We start from the raw sequence: 19,871 nt of genomic DNA on the forward strand, positions 1-19,871 counted from the left end.
GAAAATAAATGCTCTCAGCCTGACAAGAGGCATGTTTGACAGGAGCAGGTTGGATGGAGAGGATTTTGAAGAGGCCAAGCAGTGGAGGTGAGAGGCAGGAGGCAGGAGGTGCTCACACCATGGAGTCACAAGGGTGGGACAGCCTCCTCACTCCCCGCCAAGTGGTGTGTCAGTACTTAGTAGTTGGCACATGCCACCAAAAACAATGAGCTGGAAGAGTTGAAATGTTTTTCGAATCTCATGTCCTGTGGCCTATGATAGGTGGCATATGGTGTCATGCCAGACCCCTATTGACTCAGTAGGGATGGCACCATGTTCAAAGGCCGAAGAAGAGACCTGGGGCCAGCCAATGTCCAGTGATAACAGGCCACACAGGAAGACCACTGCTGTTTATAAAAAGCATGCTGTTCATACAGCTTTTTTTTTTGAGATGGAGTCTCAATTAATAAATAATTTTAATAATATAAATAATAAATTAATAACTAATTTTAATCTATATAATTTTAATAGATTATTATAGATTATTAGATAGAAATAATGGATTATTTAATAGATTATTAGATAGAAATAATAGATTAATAGATTATTAATAATCTGTTAATTATTTTAATCTATATATAGATCTACATAGATGGATAGATAGATGTATCTCTATTAGTTGATTGATGGGCATTTGGGTTGGTTCCGCATTTTTGCAATTATGAATCGTGCTGCTATAAACATGCATTGCAAGTTTCTTATTCATATGACTTCTTTTTCTCTGGGTAGATACCCAGTAGTGGGATTGCTGGGTCAAATGGCAGTTCTACTTTTAGTTCTTTAAGGAATCTCACACTGTTTTCCATAGTGGTTGTACTAGTCTGCATTCCCACCAGCAGTGTAGAAGTGTTCCCTTTTTATCGCATCCACGCCAACATCTGTTGTTTTTTTTCCAATTTTTTTATTATGGCCATTCTTGCAAGAGTAAGGTGGAATCACACTGTGGCTTTGATTTGCATTCCCTGATCATTAGTGATGTTGAACTTTTTAAAAAATATATTTGTTAGCCATTTGTATATCTCCTTTTGAGAATTGTCTATTCGTATCTTTAGCCCACTTTTTAACGGGATTGTTGATGTTTTTCTTGCCAATTTGTTTGAGTTTGTTGTAGATTCTGGATATTAGTCCTTTGTCATATGTACATACAGAGAAGATTTTCTTTCACTCTGATACCAACGATATTTTTGATCACAAAAAAACTTCCTGTTTTATCCTCGGTTTTAAAGTGGCCTTCACTCAAATACTTTAGGGAAATGATACTCTGCCTTCCTTTTAAGACAACTAGAAAATGAGATTTCTCTATTTGTTCTAGTCTTCCATTCCAGGACCTCTTAAATCACATTTAACCCATGAAGCACCCACATCTCCAGATGATAGAAGTGACCTTTAAAGATGATGAGCATTATTGTGTCCAAGCATCTGGATCCGAAATCTGAACTACATCATAATCAAAAGAACAGGGTAAACAAAGTTTTTAGTGCAAACATGTCAGTCATTTGCTATATTACAAAGTGAAAGAATTCTTATGGGTTATGAGGGGACGCTATTTGGAGAGTTACCGGAGGTTGAGATAGGAGATAGCTCTTCACTGTTCTTGCTTTGTTTTGTAGAAGTAAAGCACTTATCAGCCTTGAGGGGTTAAGACGGACTGGGCAGAGCAGGGCCCAGGCTGCAAGCATGGGGACTTTAGCACGACTCCAACTGGGCAGAAACATGTCTGCAGATGAAACCTCGGGTCTTTTAAGGAAGAATCCTTACATGAAAGCAAGATCTCGCCAGTGAGAGACAAGTAAGCTCAGTGAGAGGTGCTCATTTTTCCCCCAATACCCATTCTATTCCCACGTTTTCTGATGCGCTTACCTCAAAGCTGTGCAAAGCATTTTCTTGTTCTCTAAGTAAATTCTTTTGCAAGGAGCAACAGTCTGTGTGTCTTAGGGGAAAAACTACAGTCGAACCTAATGCTTCCAAGGACTTAAACAAGATTCTGTTTCCCTGGAAACCAGGTTCTTTCCTGCGGTTGTACACGTTTTTCCTAGGAGCACCTGTGAAAGGAGATCAATAGCATCTGAATCTCTTGTCAATGATGGCCCCCTTAAAACTCAGAACGTCTGTGGTGTTTTGAAGCACATCCTGATTGTTATAAAAACTCATGTGCTGCACAGCACTGGGAATATTTGGTTTTAGCTACCATTGCAGGGTGTGTGTGTGTGTGTGTGTGTGTGTGTGTGTGTGTGTGTGTGTATGTGCGTGCGCATGTGTGTGTAAGGTGGTAGAAAAGAAAATCGAGGATTTATTAAAAGCTCAGGTCTTTAATAAGTTCTGAAGTCACTGAAGGGTTGTGAAGCTGGCAGATGCACTTATCACTCAGTGCTGATGTTCCTGCATTTGGATTACTGGACGCATTATAGTAGAGCAGCTAATCTTTTGTGGCCAGTGCTGCTTGCCTGTGTTGATAAGTGTGATTAACAACTTTAAAAGTCAAATACGTTAGCAAATGCCTTATAGCTGCCAGGAATGTTGCGGCCACCCACGCTTTGCAGCCAAATGAGAAGCCAATCTCAGGCGCTTAGGATTCCTAGACCTTTTAGATAGATATGCCTCCAAGTTTGGTTTTTAAGTTTATTTCAACCCAGTCATGTAGAGTTTTTGTTAGAAAGCAGTCAGATATAAAACCAGAAAATGAAGAATGTGCTTTGTGTGAGTTTTTAAAAAGATGATGTTCATTACACTTTCTGAATCCTCTTTAAGGCTGCTCTCTCCTTAAATTTCAAAGTGAGCTTTAAAAGAGATGCTAGATTTTTTAAATATTTCATCGCACAGTCGTTTGTGATGTTAACCCCGAATGAAAGTGAAAACTCTGGTGTATAGCTGATTTGGGTGAGGCCAGGAGAGATGAAGTAATCTTCAAAACAGTGGAAGAAATCCAACTTAGAAAGTGATCAGCCTGGCTTGCCACGTGACCTGGGGCTTTGTTCTTTCTAAACTGCGGCTTCCTTGTTGATGCCCATTAGCATCTTAATTAAAGCAGGCTCTGTGCTAAGTGTTATACCAAGGATTTCTGGATTTCTCTGCCCAGGATTAAAGTTCCCACCACTGAAAATTTAAAGTATACGGTTTGATATACAGGTCAAGGGTTAGTAGACAGTTGGGGTGAAAGGACAAGGTAAGCACAGAATTAGGGTGATCAGTCCTGGAGAACAGCAGTGCCAGTTGTGAGAGGCAAATCCAATCTTGTCGTCTTGCCATGAGCACAATGCATGAAATTGGCTTGCCCCAGCAGGTAGTTTATGCTTTCTGCCTCACTGTTGACTTTCCCTGGTCTGCGGCTGTTGAATGCCAGAACTTCACATACTTTCTCTACCTCCAGAGAGCCAGGGTAGGTTCCATTCCTTGGCAGCAGAAACAAAGAGCAGACTCTCTGGAACATCAGACTCAGGAAAGATGCTGATGTGATGGAGATTTTGTTTATCCCTGTGTCCTTCTGAGCCTCTCCTGTGAACATAGTTCATCTTGTACCACATAATTTCGTTTTCTCTGTTTTCAATACGCCTCCCCAAAGCACAGTCGATGCTTTGCCCACAAGATTTTTTTTTCCCCCATTTCTCTCCCTCTCCTTTTGAGTAATATAAACCAGAGTGTATAACTCTTGAAATTTTACAAGTATTGAAATAGAAATCCTATATGTACACTGAAATATCCACAGAGATAAGGCATTGCCGATATTTTCAAACTGTACCTGATGTGGAATGAAATTGTTAGCATTCAGAATTTTGGGTACCCAGCTGGCATTACTCCTACAGTTCACTGTTAGAGCCCTCATATTGCAGATGTGCCGTCTGACTTTTCTTATAGAATCTTTTTGGATAAAGGAAGTTCAAAAAAATCAGGGTCAATAACTCAAGTAGCAAGCACATTACCTTGATTTGTGTCAAAAGAAGAGCGTAGCAGAGATAAGGGGTAGGTTACCTTGATCTGAAAACGTGATGGTTTGACAAAGTTTTCCTTTTTAAACAATACTTGGTAACAAAAAAGTGAAAATGTTTCATTTTTTAAGGAAAGATAACTTTTTTCTCAGAAAAAGAAAGTCCACTTAATAATAGCAGAAATTAGATGACAGATTGTTACACTTGTTTAGGAATGTAACATGCTAGAAAGGGATTTACAGAGGGCTTGTTTTTAAAACACACAATAGGCATGAGTTTATTTGGTTCTCCACATTACAGGGAATGCTTGTGAGTGAAATTGAGTTGGAGGCATATGTAGTACCCTGAGAACCTGAGAACTGCAATTTTCGACTTGAAAATAAGCTCCATGACCCTAGAGACCAGGAAGTCCCAGGGCCCTCCTCATGCACATCTGCACCTGCCTGCATCTGCCTGCAGGACCCCTGAGGATGAATACATGTCACTGCTCACGTAGGCTCTGGGTGCCTGTGCACCCAAGCAACTCAGTGTCCAAATCTTAAAGGTTGACATTTCTGTTACTGTAAATACGAATAATTCAACAGTAGAATGTGGCTTTATTTTCTGCTTAAAACATGGGTGGAAAACAAGGCAGGCATGCTCTGGATATCTGTGCACATGCTGAAGGAACATTCAGTCACCCTCAGAAGTAAGAGACTCGAATTCTACTCAATAAATGTTTTCATTTATGAGTTTGTGCGGGTTCACTCACTCTTCCATCTTTTCTACCATAGTGCTCGGTATGTAAAGCTGTTAGAGAGGTTCAGGGGGACAGGCGAGCCACCCAAAAAGGCATGCTTCTGATGCTGTTCTAGAGCGCTGCTGCCTTCTTAGTCTGGTCCCCTGACACAACACTTTTGACTGCAATAGTCACTCAGATTCCACTGAGCTAATCTGTTATTGGCTTTATTATTTGTTTACTTGAAAATCTCCCAGACATATTGTTCAATGAACAAAATAAGTCTGAGAATAATACCTATATTATGATTCTGTTTCAGTGAAAAAGAATTCTTATGGGTGTGTCACATGGGTACATATGTACAAGTATATTTAGACATATGTATACATTTTACATAAGATATACATATGACTATGTGGCGCGTGTGCACGCACACACACACACACACACACACACACACACACGCACATACACACACACAGTCAGCTCTCTATATCCATGGGTTCCAAATCTGTAGCTTCAACCATGAATTGAAAATGCACATTTTGAAAATTGTGTCTACTGTATATTGAACATGTGTACACATTTTTCCTTGTCTTTATTCCTTCAACAATACACAGTAGAACAACTATTTCCATAGCATTTCCATTGTATTAGATATTATAAGTCATTTAATGATGATTTCAGGTATACAGGAGGATGCATGTAGGTTAAATGCAAATACGATCCCACTTTGTATCAGGGACTTGAGAATCTGTGGATTTTGATATCTGTGGGGATTCTGGAACCAATCCCCCTTGGTGTCTGTGGGGGATTGCTTCCAGGACCCCCACAGATAACAAAATCCACATATAAAACAAGTTTGTTCCATATGCATAACAAGTTTGGAAGGATACACACCAAACTGTTAATAGTGACTACTTCCAAGGAAGCAAGTGAAATTAGAAGTTGGGAATAAAAACGGGCTTTTACTTTTTTAGGCTATGCCTCTGCATTGTTTAAATACTTTCAATGAGCATTACTTGGTATCATTAAAATATTTTTAAGAAAACATTTGAAGTAATATTTTTATTTTAATATCTTTCATGTTTTATGTAATATTTTTATTTTAAAATAATATATTAAAGGTTTTGATTAGCTACTAGAATGTTAGATTTTTTATTCCATTTTGTGAAGATAAAAATAATTTACTAAAAATAAATGATCCTGTCCTATACGATAACTATTTTTTCATGTTTATAATGATATTCATAGCATAGTGCAAATAATGCCTGGTACATTTCCAGTGGGTGTTTGTTTTCTCATTCCTTTATGTCAAGAAATCGGTCAATTTCTTAGTATCCAAGATCTAAACCAAAACATATGACCAAAAGAAACATACTTGTTTCTAGGCAAAGCAAGCTTTTGAACTCTTACTGATTTTCTTAAATGTCCTCTGGGTTGCATGCCCCATGCTGTCTTTATTAGTGAACTAAAGAATCAAATTAGCCATGCACTACTCTTCATTTCTTTTCAGTAGGTAATGGTAGCTAAAGAAAAAGTTTTAATTCAAAAGATCAGTAAAACCTCGCAACAGAATCATATTGATTACCAAATGTAGAACCAAATTCTGTCCGATCTCCAGATGTTGATTCACAAGCAAACATACACATCAGTTCTGTGCACTGGGCACGGGCTTGAGGAAGTCTTAGCTCTTCACTTTCCTTTCAAATGCTTCAATCACAGTCTTATCTTACCTGAAAGGTTCGCCTGAGGCTTGAGGCAAACACAGAGATTGGAAAAGCAGATTCTGTCGCCCCTGCAGGCAGCATTGGGCAAGCAGAGCCCTCCAGAGCTTGTGGTTGGACATGGGGTCACTTAGAGACTTAGGCTACGGCGTTATCCAGAGAAACAGATAAAGGTGTTCCCAGATTTTTAACTGAAATACTTTTAGCCATATTTCTCGAATACCTTAATTCCACCATGCACAGTAGTCAAAGGTCACAATTTCCACCAATCGAAACCCATTTCTGACATTCTGAATGCTAACTGGGGGTTGTTGATGGAGAAATGGGAACAGCAGGGCTTGAAATGGCAGATTCTGAAGTGGAGGTGCCCTCTTTAGAATGCCAGCTAAACTGTTTGTCTCCCAGACTGAATGGTTGATTAGATGCTAGTAGCATCTGCGGGATAGCTTACCCTAAGTATTAAATAACACACATGATATCGCACCCTATTTGCTCAAGTATTTCAAATTGCAGGCATTAATGCAAGTAGCAGTTCTTACAAAGAATTCTCAATTTTTTGATTTGTGGTTAATCAAAGTGAGTCTTTTAAGTGTAGTCACCTATATTTTAAATCACTTGTGCTCTATTCCATTCTAACTATGGAATGATGGCATATATTGAATACTTACGCTAAGCTCTGTAGCAAGCATTTTACATACATTAACCCACCAAATCTGTACAACCATCTTAAGATGTGTATCATTATTATCTATTCAGCAATGAGAGACTGCAAGCAACTTGTTCAAATTCACACAGCTTATACTGTTAGAGCCAAGATTAGAATTCAGGCATTTGGGACATTAATGCAGTTTTTTATTGCATTATAAAGGGAGCATCCATGAAGTCATACCACCCTCACTGGCTGTGAAATACTGTGTTCTTTATTTACCTGGCCTGAATTTGCAAATTGTCTGCAGCGTGTTACATTGTAAGGGCTCCTCCCTTGATGTGCAGTAAATATTCTGCTTCCTCGGTATGCTCAGTGTGCTCTCCTCTCTGCAGAGCTGATGTTTAATAGTCAGACCTGGCTCTTTGCAAAAAAGAAAATGAAGTCCCCAAGGAACCATATTCATTGCCTCTAGGGTCCTTCCTACCTTACCCCTTCAAAGAACACTGCAGCTGTTGTTGACCCCAGCCTTTGCTGTTGAAGCTGCACACCCACTCTGTGCATGAAGCTGGACTCTGCTTCTTCCCCCCCACAACGCCCTTTTTCTTTTCTTTTCTCTTCTTTCTTTTTCTTTCTTTCTTTGTTTTTTTTTTTTTTTTAATGAGACAAGATCTTGCTCTGTCACTGGGTTGGAGTGCAGTGGCACAATCACAGCTCACAGCAGCTTCCACCTCCCAGGCTCAAGTAATCCTCCCACCTCAGCCTCCCCAGTAGCTAAAACTCCAGGTACATGCCAGCCACTGCACCTGGCTACTTTTTAAATTTTTTTTTGTAGAGAAAAGGTGTCTTTATGTTGCCTAGGCTGGTCTCAAACTGCTGGGCTCAAGTGATCCTCCCACCTCAGCCTCCCAAAGTGCGGGGAGTATAGGCTTGAGCCACCACAGCTGGTCCTGGACTCTGCTTCTTGTGTATGGTCATTCAGGAGGCCCTGTCATTGAAAAGAAAGGGAATGATGACTGAATACCAGTCCCTCACTTAAGCGTGGCAAGACTGAGGACCAGCAGATCTGTCTGTGCTCAGTGGGTGAACTTGAGCTGTACTTACACCTAGATATTGCTTGGAATGGTTAATTGGTGTCTTAGGCTCTGGAATTTGGGGACAAAAAAGAGGCGAGAGAGAAGATTTAGACATCATGCTTTTTGCTTTGCCATCTGGCATAAGTCTTAAAGGCATTTTTAGGTCCCCAATATGGGTAGTATTGCTGTTTGTTCCTTTTCAGTGCTGGTTGGCTCAGGCATGCAGATTCTGGGCTTTTGACTGTGAAATTGATCAAGGCTGGATGAGGCAGATTTCTGACACCTTTGAGTCAGTGGTTGTGGGCAGAGACACCATATACATTTGAGTAGGTTGGACACTGCACAGCTCTAGGTTGTCCTGGTCCTGGGGAACACAAGTGCCAATACGAGGGTACCACACAAGTCCTGAGGTCCCCACCCATGCTCATTCCACTCCCCAATATTTTTCTTCCTTTGCCATAAATTGAATCCCTGTCTAAAACTTCTCCTCTAGACATACTCCCTGACCACTAGCAATCTGGTGTCTGTCACTAACATGCTACAACAGTTGTCTTGTAGCTGCGTATGTATTTTAAATGGCTGCAAAAATATTTCACTATGTGGCTGTACCGTATTTTATTTGTAAGTTCCCTGCTGGTGAGCACCGAGGTAATTTGCAATCTTTTGCCGTGACAAATGCTGAAATTTAAACTCGAGTGTGAGTGTACACCTGTCTGCAGATACCTCCAGGAAAAATTCCTCAAAATGAGATTTCCTAAGACATCTCTCCCTCGATTCACATGTCTTTCTAGTTGCCTCTAGCACCCTTCCTGTTTTCAGTCCTGTCCTCCTAGTTCAGCCTTCATGACTTCTTACTGAAGTCATCGCCATAGCCTCCTGAGTGGAGCCATCTGCCTACGCTTCCCTTTAGAATCCATCCTCAACACGGTTTCCAGATCTCACTGCTCGGATTGGGTTACACCTGTGCTCTAAAACCCCCAAGGGTTCACAATCACTGCCCGAACTGGTATGAACTCCCTACACCCTCTCCCAGCATCCAAGGCCATCCCGTGTACGATTCTGCCCCATCTTTGGTGACTCATTTGCTTGATTTCCCCCACGTATTCCCTGTGCTTTAGCAGTGCCAGAAGTTTCCTGAGTCCCTGAGCCTGTCATGCCTCCTGCTTCTTTGGGTGCTTTAAAGCTCACTCCCTACTCAGAAGTGTCCTTCTCTGTCCAGGGTCCTCCCTCGTCTCTGCCTGTGTACTCTCATGCCACCACCCCACCATGTTCTCTAGATTCTTCCACTTCCCAACCTCATATCCTGCTTTAGGTTATAACTTCATTTCATGTACCCTTGGAGACCACCTGCTCCAGAGGCAGTTGGCAGCATGCGTCCTCTGAGGTGGCTAGCACAGAATGTCTTGCACATTTTAGAAGTTTTTTTTCTTTTTCTAAGGATTTATTAGACAAGATCTTTGCAGTTGGCAAATTCTCTTACCGAAAATTGGCATAATCCCTTGGCTTGGGGAGAAGAGATCGCATACCTGAAACTATTTTGAAAGTAGTGAATTTCCCAATATATTTAGTCAAGAGCACAGAAGCTCACTGGCAGTGAGGTGCCAGGCAGGGTAGGAGCAGGAGCAGCCCATATGTCATCTGCCTTTCCTGGGTGGGGCAGGGTCACAGATACCTGTCACACAGCCTGCATCGAACAGGTCCTACTGGATTAGAAAGCTGACTTCTTGCCAGCTACAGCAAGCAAGGACTTGCAGCACCACTTGGGAAGAATTTATCCTAACAATCCATGTGCATTCATTAAAGGGATGTTTACAAACATCCTGGTTCTTGACTCAAGCTGATTGTCATAGAATGATGGAGGAATACACATGGTATTCCTATGTGTATTCCAGAGTGCAGCCACATAGTGAAATGAGAATTCTGGAGTTGCAGGGTGAGTGTAGAAAGCTGAATGAAATCAGGGGTTCCTGAACAAAATCTCTCTTGTTACTTTTCAGTGACTCAGAAAGCCTCTCTCTCTCCAAATCCCTCTAAGATTGAGACACACAGGCACTCTCAACCTTCAAGTATCTGATTTTACAACTTTAAACACAGGCTTCTCACACTACTCTATATTCCCTCTCTCAGAGTGAGTACCTCTCATCCAGTTCAAGGTCTCATTCATTCACGTATTTGACAGACACCAACTGTGTGGTGTTCTCGCCCTTAAGGAGCTCCCTGACTAATGGCCGATGCCAGTTCTGGTTCTGTTGAGTTAGTGTGGAAGGAGAACTGAGGTATCAAACTTTACTACTCAGTCACCCTCTGTCCTGTCCTTACCCTGTATTCTCCCTCACTGCGGAGTTCAAACCTTCAGATGAGTGACTGTTCTCCTCAGCATGCACTGGCCACTCTGCACCGTATTCCCGGAATCCTTTTATCTTTAGCTTTCCTTATCACAGGCTGTAGTAGTTTGGCATCATCCTCTGCCAGATTAAACATGTATATTTATTTAACAGTCTCTCTGTTGTGGAAAAGAACAAATACAAATGTTGCATAATAACAACAAAGTCCTTTATCATCTTCATTTGATCTGCTGTCATCAGTGAGGTCTCCAGAGCATACTCTGTGCCTTTCATGTTCAAGGACACTGCCGAGAAATAAAACTGAGACTCGAATCCAGATCCTCTGACTCTGAATCCTAGTATGGTGTTCCAGTCTTTAGCCTGAGTTTAGAAACACTCACTTATGCTATTATTTGTAGTAAACGTGTGGCCTCCACTCACTGCTAAGGTGGAATTACTGTTGACCGTGCAGAATACGAAAGTCTACAATGCATTGCGTGTCCTGCTCCCTTGCAGAGCAGACCGATTGTTCCATGGTCACCTGTTCCACCCTCCTTGGTAGCAATTAATGGAGAGAAGCAATCGCCTCTCACCCAGAACGTGAAACACGTTCCTTGCATTTCCTGATTCACCAAGCTCCTTGAAAGTGTAAATACTACTAAATCCTGTTGGCGACTGAGGGTATAATGTCATCCGAATGTGAAAGATGAGCTGAGTTTTTGAAGGATACAGAATTATATGTGCACTACTTTTGTCATGTCCTATTTTGGCATTTTCTCCTTTTCAGCTTTCTCCCTGGAATTAGTTTGCACAATTTTAACAGATTAAAAATTATTTGGTCTTGGGTGTGTGCGTGTGTGTGTGTGTGTGTGTGTGTGTGTGTGTTTCAGTCATGGACGTCTTCTTTCGAGTCTTATTAGGCAGGGAAAAACCTAAGCTTGGTTTAAAACACTTCCTCCCTTCCTGTGAAATTTTAGGCTAACTTAAAATGGGATGTGTTATATAAGGAAGGCACCTGACGCTGGCAGTGGGGGGCCTAGGAGAAGGAGCGCCCCTCTTGGTTTGCGATAGACTGGCAGCGTTTCCTCTGGTATGTGCCAGAGCGGCAGAGCCAGTTTTAAAAAGAGGATTTATAGGAAATCCAGCTGTGAGTTTTCATTTTTTTCTCTTAGAGCTGGAGGCGGGGCCAAAACCAACCTCAAACCAGGCACACCATTGATCAGGCTAGAATGATGTGGACCAGCCTTACAGACAACAGCCAAGCACAGAGGAAATATTAGCTGGCAGAGATAACGAAGAGAAAACACTCGGTGACAGATGCACCATCTGTCAGTTTCTGAGGAGCAGTTTTCAAGAAAGCTGAAAATGAATTGAAGAAGAGAAGGGTTTTGTTTCAAAGGTACAGCACAGCCTAAGGACATTTTTAGACAAAGTAAGTTTGTGTTCCATAGAAAAAGAGGTCGTGGTGGTGGGAAAGACAACAGTTACTTCCTGTTTAGACTATGAGTTTTGTCATTGATGTAAAAAGTTTTCTTTGGAGTTGATTGGATATATAGAACATTCTCTTAACAAGCACTTGATTTAAAATTAAAAAGCAGTGACTGTCATTTTGGCTATTCACTCTGGAAACATTTGAAAGTTATAGTTAGATTTCTTTTACTTTTATTTAATCTCAGAGAGAATTGTTTTATCTCAGACTACAGATAAAGATAAGGCCTTCCTTCCTTCCTTCTTTCCTTCCTTCCTTGCTTCTCTATTTATAACAACGGGCACAATTATTTGCATCTTTCCACAAAGGCAGTTTATTAAGAAAGTGACCCACCTTTCAGATTGATGAGGTTGGCAGTAAATACTTCATATTAGGATGCTTAATTTTATACGCTATGTTACTTAAATAGCTATGAATATGATGTGGGCTTCCTACGAGCCTTCCAAATAATGTTATTGGTGTTGACATTGTTTTTAAAGGAAGCTGCTTCTGGATCTTCTGTAGTTCAGCTTTCTCAAAAAAGTCTGTTACCCTCTTTAGGAACATAAGCTACCATATGAAACAATCCTGCTATTTATGTTTAATACATTTTCCACCAGCTTCATTTTCAGAAGTTGGACTTGGGCTTTTCATAATTGTATGTTACATCTAAGTGGTTTGCGTTTGATGTCATATGTCGCATGTTTTATTAGGCCAGGATTTGTCTGATTCCAAAGGGATCTGAAGCAGTGATTGAGAAAGATGGGATTCTATGAGCAACAGCAGAAATTTTCAGGGGGTTCACAGGAGCCCCTTTATTGGAAAAAGTCAATTATCTTACAATTTACACAGGCGGAAAGGGACTTATTTTGCATCTGCGTTAGCAGGCTGTCTAGTCCAAACCAGAAGTGGAAGCTTCTGGCCGTAAACTCGCAAAAGCAGAAACATTCAGTGTTATGGCCCAATATGGATGTCAGAGCTCTGGAGCATGTGTGGGAAAATGGCCACAGGCCAATGTCTGGGATCATTTATCTTCCAGTAGAGCCCAGAGGACAACTGTTTTATGCATTTTGCAGAAATCCTTGCTGATTGATTTCATTTACATAGAGCTGGTGCAGAGACCGATGGTGAGGACAACTCTAAATGGGGGAGAAATATTGATCTATTTCTGCCTTTCCTGACATCCTGGTCTCATTAGTGTTCTTAGCACCTTTGAATGAGATTATGCCGTTACTGACAACCATATGGTTTCTACGGGATTCTTTCCACACATCTTGTAAGAAATGCCACATTTATGTCTTTTCTTATTGGGGAAATCAGAAACCGAAAGTTGAAGATTTTGTCATACTGTCTTTTCAGTAGCTTAGCCTGCTTCCTACGGTCTCAATGTGAAAAACGAGAGGAAGGAAATATCAGCAGACAGAGTTCTTTGTACACTCAGTGCAACCTATGTAGTCATTTAGTGACGTGCGCCTGACACTCATTGTGAAATACGGGGACATACTGCTGTGGATGTGTAGATTCATATCTGCATGTGAAAGAATCATCCATGCCAACCAGTGTGCTCTGCAGGAGCTAAACTCACATGTGCTGACACGTGCTGACATGTGACAAGGTAGCATCCAGACCTGTTTTTCTAATGTGTAAAAGAATTTTGCCAACTTCTGACAGTATCCATGTCAGACCTTATGGAGACGTCTTTAATTGATTTCAAGGACAAAGGTATCAGTCAGAAGCCTTGGATTTCAGACACTACCCTTATGCTGCCTAATTTTGTGACCTTGAGGAAGATAATTAACCTTTTGATAAATCTGCTTCACTGCTTACAAATAGAGCGAATAAGTAGAGGCATCTTTGTCTCCCACAGTTATTTCAAATGTCAGTACGATATTTATAATATGTCTTGTGCTATTAGCCTTTGATACATATGTTGTTAATGAAATTGCCTCCACTCTCTTAGACAGAACTTCTACATTACACTAAAAAAGCTAAAAACTTTAGCCTTTTAAAGTCAAAACAAAATTAAAAATAAAATTCTATAATCTTATGTCATAGTACTTTTGTTTACAGGAGGCTACCCTTGAAGGTACTTGCATTTATTTTTTTCTTTTTGTGGAATAATTATTTGACGTTCTCATCAAGATTCTCAGTATTACGTAAGACTATTCATTTTCTCAAATGTTGAAGTTTTAAAAATTGCGTTAAAATTGGTGTGATGTGGCTTTGATTTAGTATGGTTGAATATACATAATTTTTAAACTTCCTAATGTAAAGAAAATGGATGACAGTGCCAAATAAGGTACCTAATATTTTCTCACATTTTATAGATACATAGATATACCATAAAAAATAAATATATGCTAATCTTCAGATACACACACACACACACACACACACACACACACACACACAGACACACACACTTCATCTTTCAAAATAATCCAATGAAAGTGATAGCATAACAGCATACAAAATATTAAAAGATAGGAGTGATTAGTGTGTTTTCATTTTAAATCCTTGTCATTTTATGTGATGAACGTGATCACAGCTTAGTGTAGTGCGAAGGACATCAGAAGCCAGACCTGCCAATCTCAGGTGCCAGTACAGAAATTCTAAGGGCCACCACTCACCCTGTTCTGTGAACACAGCTGCAATGTGGGAATGAAAATGTGTGCCTTACCACATGAGGTGGTTGGGAGGCTCATAGGACAGAATCGGCATGAAAATGTTTTGAAAATTTTCAGGCTATTTAAAGTCACTAATTGAACTTCAACAACCTCTTTGTTCTTGGAATATTCCTTTCTTCCCTTTCTTAATAAATTCTGCCCATTATTCAAAGGCTTGTCTTAGCTCTTTTTTGATGTCCTCAAAGGTGTGACTTTTTGGAGCTCCCAGAGTCCCTCTCTGAAAGAAGAAGAGAATTTTGCCACCCATGTCCCTCCTACCCCACCCACCAGATGACTTCATTATTACACCCCATGTTTTCACACCTCCATGCTCTGCCCAGCTCTATCCCTGCACTCCACTAAATATCTTCTCTACCACTTGCCAACATCCTCCTCCTCCTCCAAAGCTACCTTAAACAGCACTTGTCTTTGAAATCTTCCCTAACACCATTTCTCCACAGAGCTAGAGTCTTCTTCATTCATGGTTCCCAACTTCTAATCAAGGCTGTATCTTATTCGACTTCATTCTTTACTTACACATCTTCCTTGCTCCCTAGGCTCCACAAAGACAGGCCAGGTGCCATGCTGCTTTGACTCCCTGGTGCTTGCTGGAGTTTATCATGTCTGGTTGGTGTTCAAGGAATGTTTGTTGAATGAATGAGAAAGTCAGTCTTTCCATACCACTTCTTTGGGGGGTAGTGTCACTACACACCTTCTGGGACAGAACCCTGGTACCCATTTGTGTCTGGAATAAACTGGCCTTTATGGAATAATAGCATATAGACTGTTTGCAGCTTGGAACCTGAGATTCCAACAATGCAAAATCATACATCCAGTCGCCAGCAGATTAACTATTAACCTATCAGTCCTATCCGAATCCTACTAATTATAGTTCAATAACTAAACATTAAAACTATCATCCAACTATCTCTATTCTGAGAGAGGCTTGGTGTATCTGTGACAAGCTGTGTTTTAAAAAGAAAATCTGACCATCTTTTTGAAAGGCGGTTTGGCAGCATTTATCAAGATCCAATAATTCTCCTAGGAAATTATCCTAACAAAATGGTTTGATAAAAATGTAGACAAAACCTTCTGAACAAAGATGTTCAGCATGATATTATCCATAAATAATATAAAAATGGCAAATAAGTGACCAGCATCATTTTTATAATCAAATTAAAATTCTTAAGAATCCGAAGGTTGCCTGATAGATTATGTACGGCTTATGTTGACGATAAGGCCTCCATTTTTCGGTTCTTGTCACAGAACCAAGGATGTACTTGGGACAATCAAGTTGAGCAATTTCTTACCATGCTTCTAATTTTACTACTCTCCCTTCTTTTACAATTTAGAAAATGTTGAAAATAAGGTAAACTTTCAGGCCAGAATTTGAAAATTCTTTGACAGAACAATAATCTTAGCATCGGAAGGGGCATAGAAGGCCTCCCTCAACCATTTTTATTCAAAAATTGACTGCATGGAGAACTGGAGATTCAAACTTGTTTAACTTTTCTCTTGAGCTGAGGTTTAGAACAGTTAAAAAGAAGACTTGAGTCTACTTGTTCAAATGCTAGGAAGAAAACGATGTAAATTGTGGAAGCTTTTTAGCAATCTCTCATTTAATCTCTTTTTACATGGACTAACTGGCAGAGGTAAAGCCATGTTATCATAAGAGTTTCTGCATGTTACATCGGGATAAACCACAGGAATGCCGGAAATTATCACTGACCAAAATAGGTTTGTGTAGTCAGTTGAACATGGGATTTCATGGGGCCATGCCACCGAGACGCACCATCTGTCACCCACATCTGTGTTCAATGCAGGAGACTGTCTGTTTCCAATTCTTAGAATAATACTTACAGTGCGTCCCCACTAATGGTGCCACCCACTGAAGCTCTCAGTACAGGGCCCAGAGCTAAGGATTGCTAGTGGGCAGGACCATTTCCAGTTCATCCCAAAAGTGCAGAGAAGCACATTGCTTCTTGAAGCATGTTTCTAAATGGTCCTGTTAGGGTGTGTTCCACATGCAACAGAGTAAGTGGGTGCGAGTCCTCTGCTTCAGAGAGTTCACTGTTTGAAAGGTGAAGGAATGCCAAGTTCCAAAGTGAATAGAAACACAGTCATAAATACATGAGTAAGTCCCCCAGTAGGGCAACAGCTAAGCACACATGCAATGTCAGTGCCAGCAGGTTAGGGGGTGGAAGGAGCAGGGGCAAGTGAAGTCCTGAGAAATTCACACTATAGGGAATGTCAGTGTTAATGACCAGGAGAGCACCTTCAAGTGGCTTCAAAGTGTTTTGTGTTGGTGAAGCTTTGGAAGACTGAAGCAGCCTTCACAGGGCTGGCACGGTGGCTCCTGCCTTGCCAAGGGCTTCCACATATAGATGGTGGGCGGCACAGGGACGAATAGGTCATTTACCTGAGCTTGAGCTGAGCCGGGCTGGTTAGGGGAGCTAGATGTGAATGAGAGATCAAGCTGCTGGCTGAAGAAGGCTTCGCTATCCTCCAGCCCCAGGAAACCCTACGGGATGGCAGGGAAGGGCATGAGCTCTGTCAGCAGACCATAGGGCTACAAGGGGGCATGTGCAGTTACCTTCAGCCTCTGTGGGGCCTCCCCAGAGACCTTTATTCTGCACTCAGCAAAGGGCAAGAGGATCCTGTCTGATTTTTTTTGCTCACGGGCCCAGAATTCAAACATGCTCTACTGCCTCAGGAAAGATTATGCCATAAAAGCTTCTTGGAATTATTGGTTCTCTACTCCCAAAAAGAAAACAATGATTTAGAACAGTCTCCTGAGAACTGCTGTTCTTTCCACATGTGCTTATTATCCTGCATGCTGGGCTGTTGGTACTGGGCCCGGCCAATGACTGGCCGTATATACATTACGAGACATGCCTAAGGAGGAGAAACCCAGCAAGCAGATGAGATGAAATTTCTAAAACTAACCATAAATTACTCCATGAAAAGAACCCTTATGTAACACTGAGGCATCCTGATTAGTGTTCTTTGGGCCTTGCAATTACCTGAATAAAACCACAAAATAGTTAAACAATAGTGGGAACTCAGTTTCAGTAAAAGCCGTTTATTTTTAGCTGAGGATCAAACCCCCAAATAAGTGACCTCTCTGTGTCAGGCGTTCTAGCAGAGCAGAAGTTATCTATCTTTAGAGTTTCTTGTAAAGTCTGCTGCTTCATGTTGGCTTAAACTATAGCTTTAGTTTTCTTTTCTGTTTCGCTGACGTTCACTCACTGGCTGTTGGTGTATTACTTCTACAAAGGACCTAAATGCTTATCTCACGACAATTCTCTTCCTCCAAAATGCACAGCAAGTGGCATTGTATACTTAATGCCAATAAGTTTTACTGAGCATCTACTGTGTATGAGGACCTACGAAAAGGAGACAGGCCTAAAACGTCTTCTCAAGGATATTGCAGTCGCATCTTGGGGATAGATATGGACACAATTCAAGGAAGAATGATTTTTGTTGTCATTAGAGGCTGAAGGCAATGTACATATTTAAATCCAGTTCCAAAAATAGAAAAGCCTCATGCGTGATATGAAACGTGGCCTGGAAACCTCGACAGATTTCAGTAGAAGGTAAAGTAGGATACAGATGCTCAAGATCAAAGGACGTATGTTTAAAAACACAAAGACTTTAAAGTGTTTAATGTCTTCAAAAATAAGTGAGTGAACCTCAGGGTGACTGTACCTTAGGATGTATGGAGAGATCACTGCTTGGAAAACGTGGTTGGAAAGGGAGACGGCGGCTAGAACTGTGTAAGGGTTTCACGTACAGTAACTGACAAATCATGAGAAAGGTGGCGATTTTCAACTTGTAATTGAGGATGAATATTTTGGTAGAAAGTACATGAGAGAAGATGCAGTAGCACCATTTATAGGTCCATTGCAGTAACCCGCCTGTCCATTCATTAAGTGTGTATTCATTAGACACCTACTGTGTGCTAGGCCCTATTTTAGGCTATGGAGACACAGGAATGAGCAAAACAGGAAGACAGTTTCCCGACTCGTAGAGTTTGTGATCCAGTGGGGAAGACAGAGAGGGAACAGCATAAATAAATGAACTATGTTTATTTTGGTGATAATTGATAAAGAGAAGGAATAAAACAGGAAGATGTGGTATGGAGGTGAGGGAGAAGGGAATTTGTGTAGATTGTGCAATAGATATTCAAGGCAACTAAGGAAGGCCTCTTGGAGAAGCAACTTGAGGGAAGGAGACTTTAGGCAGGTCTTTAAATGTCTGGGGTAAGCCTGTGTCAGGCAGAGGAGACAGATGGGGCCAAGGCTCTGCTGCCGGGTGAGCCTGGGATGCTCATGAGTTGACTGAAGAGGGAGGAGGAGAGAGACAGAGTATCCCTTAGGTCTGTGGGTTTGGTTAATAAAGAATAAGTCAAAGACAGTTGAGGGTTTTGTCTTGGATGGCTTAGGTTGACGTATTTGGTGTTGAAACAGCTTTTGTAAGATTGTCTTGGTGACCTGGTCAAGGAAGAGGGGAGTTAGCTCAGAGTCAGCAACCAGGGATTCGGGCTGAGGGTTGGAATTCAGTGGCAAAGTTTTAGATGAGCTCCTGGGAGGAACAGGAAAAGGATCTAACTAGATACGAATGCAAGGCCTGATGAGCAGGCTTGCTGTCTCTACTGTGGCTTGCTGACCCATCAGGCAAGCATACATTCTCACTTACTACGTCAGCAGCACTGTGTTGAACCCTGGGAGGATGAAAGTGGAATCTGCTCTTGCTGAAAGAGAGGAAAGAGTATTATGTAAAGTTTGTTCCTTCATCAGATCTGAGAGAATGAGATAGCATAAATATTTAACTCTGACAGTAAGCCCACTTGTGATACAAACAAGTTTTATTGGGCTGACTCTTAAGAGGTCCATTAAAAAAAAAAAAAAAAAAAAAAAAAAAAACCTCACTTTCTTTGTCTATAGATATAACTCAATTAGCACCAAAGAACTGTATTCTTCAATAATTAACCACGCCTAAATCCATCTGTAGAACTGAGTTTTCAACCAATATGCTTACAGGGCACCTCACATGGGATAGGAGTATGCTCTGAACTAGTAATAGTTGTGCTGAAAATATTGACCTTCTCAATCTTGGGCTGGCTGAGCAGGACCTGGGGCGACCAAAGGCTTGGGCTTCCTGCAGCCTAAGTGGCTTATCTCAGCATGTCTTACAAACACAATGTGTGTGCCATGTGTGAAAAAGGTCAGGAAGCATGAAGTGTGGCCACTCTGTATTCATTTCCCTGGCACAGTGGCCCCAC

General features: G+C 41.1%; 1 protein-coding gene across 7 annotated transcripts in view; it reads left to right on the forward strand.

Moving 5' to 3' along the window:
* The window catches only part of STARD13 (StAR related lipid transfer domain containing 13), a 540,046-nt gene that overhangs the window by 417,592 nt on the left and 102,583 nt on the right, over positions 1-19,871 (forward strand). The window contains exon 2 of one of the 7 annotated variants that reach the window (XM_003934438.4): positions 11,626-11,885. The exons of the other annotated variants lie outside the window; for them this stretch is intronic. The gene's annotated coding sequence lies outside the window, so the exon portion shown is untranslated. The remainder of the gene's footprint in view (positions 1-11,625; positions 11,886-19,871) is intronic. 7 annotated transcript variants of the gene reach the window in all.

Source organism: Saimiri boliviensis, chromosome 16 (assembly GCF_048565385.1).
Source record: "Saimiri boliviensis isolate mSaiBol1 chromosome 16, mSaiBol1.pri, whole genome shotgun sequence".
NCBI lineage: Eukaryota > Metazoa > Chordata > Mammalia > Primates > Cebidae > Saimiri > Saimiri boliviensis.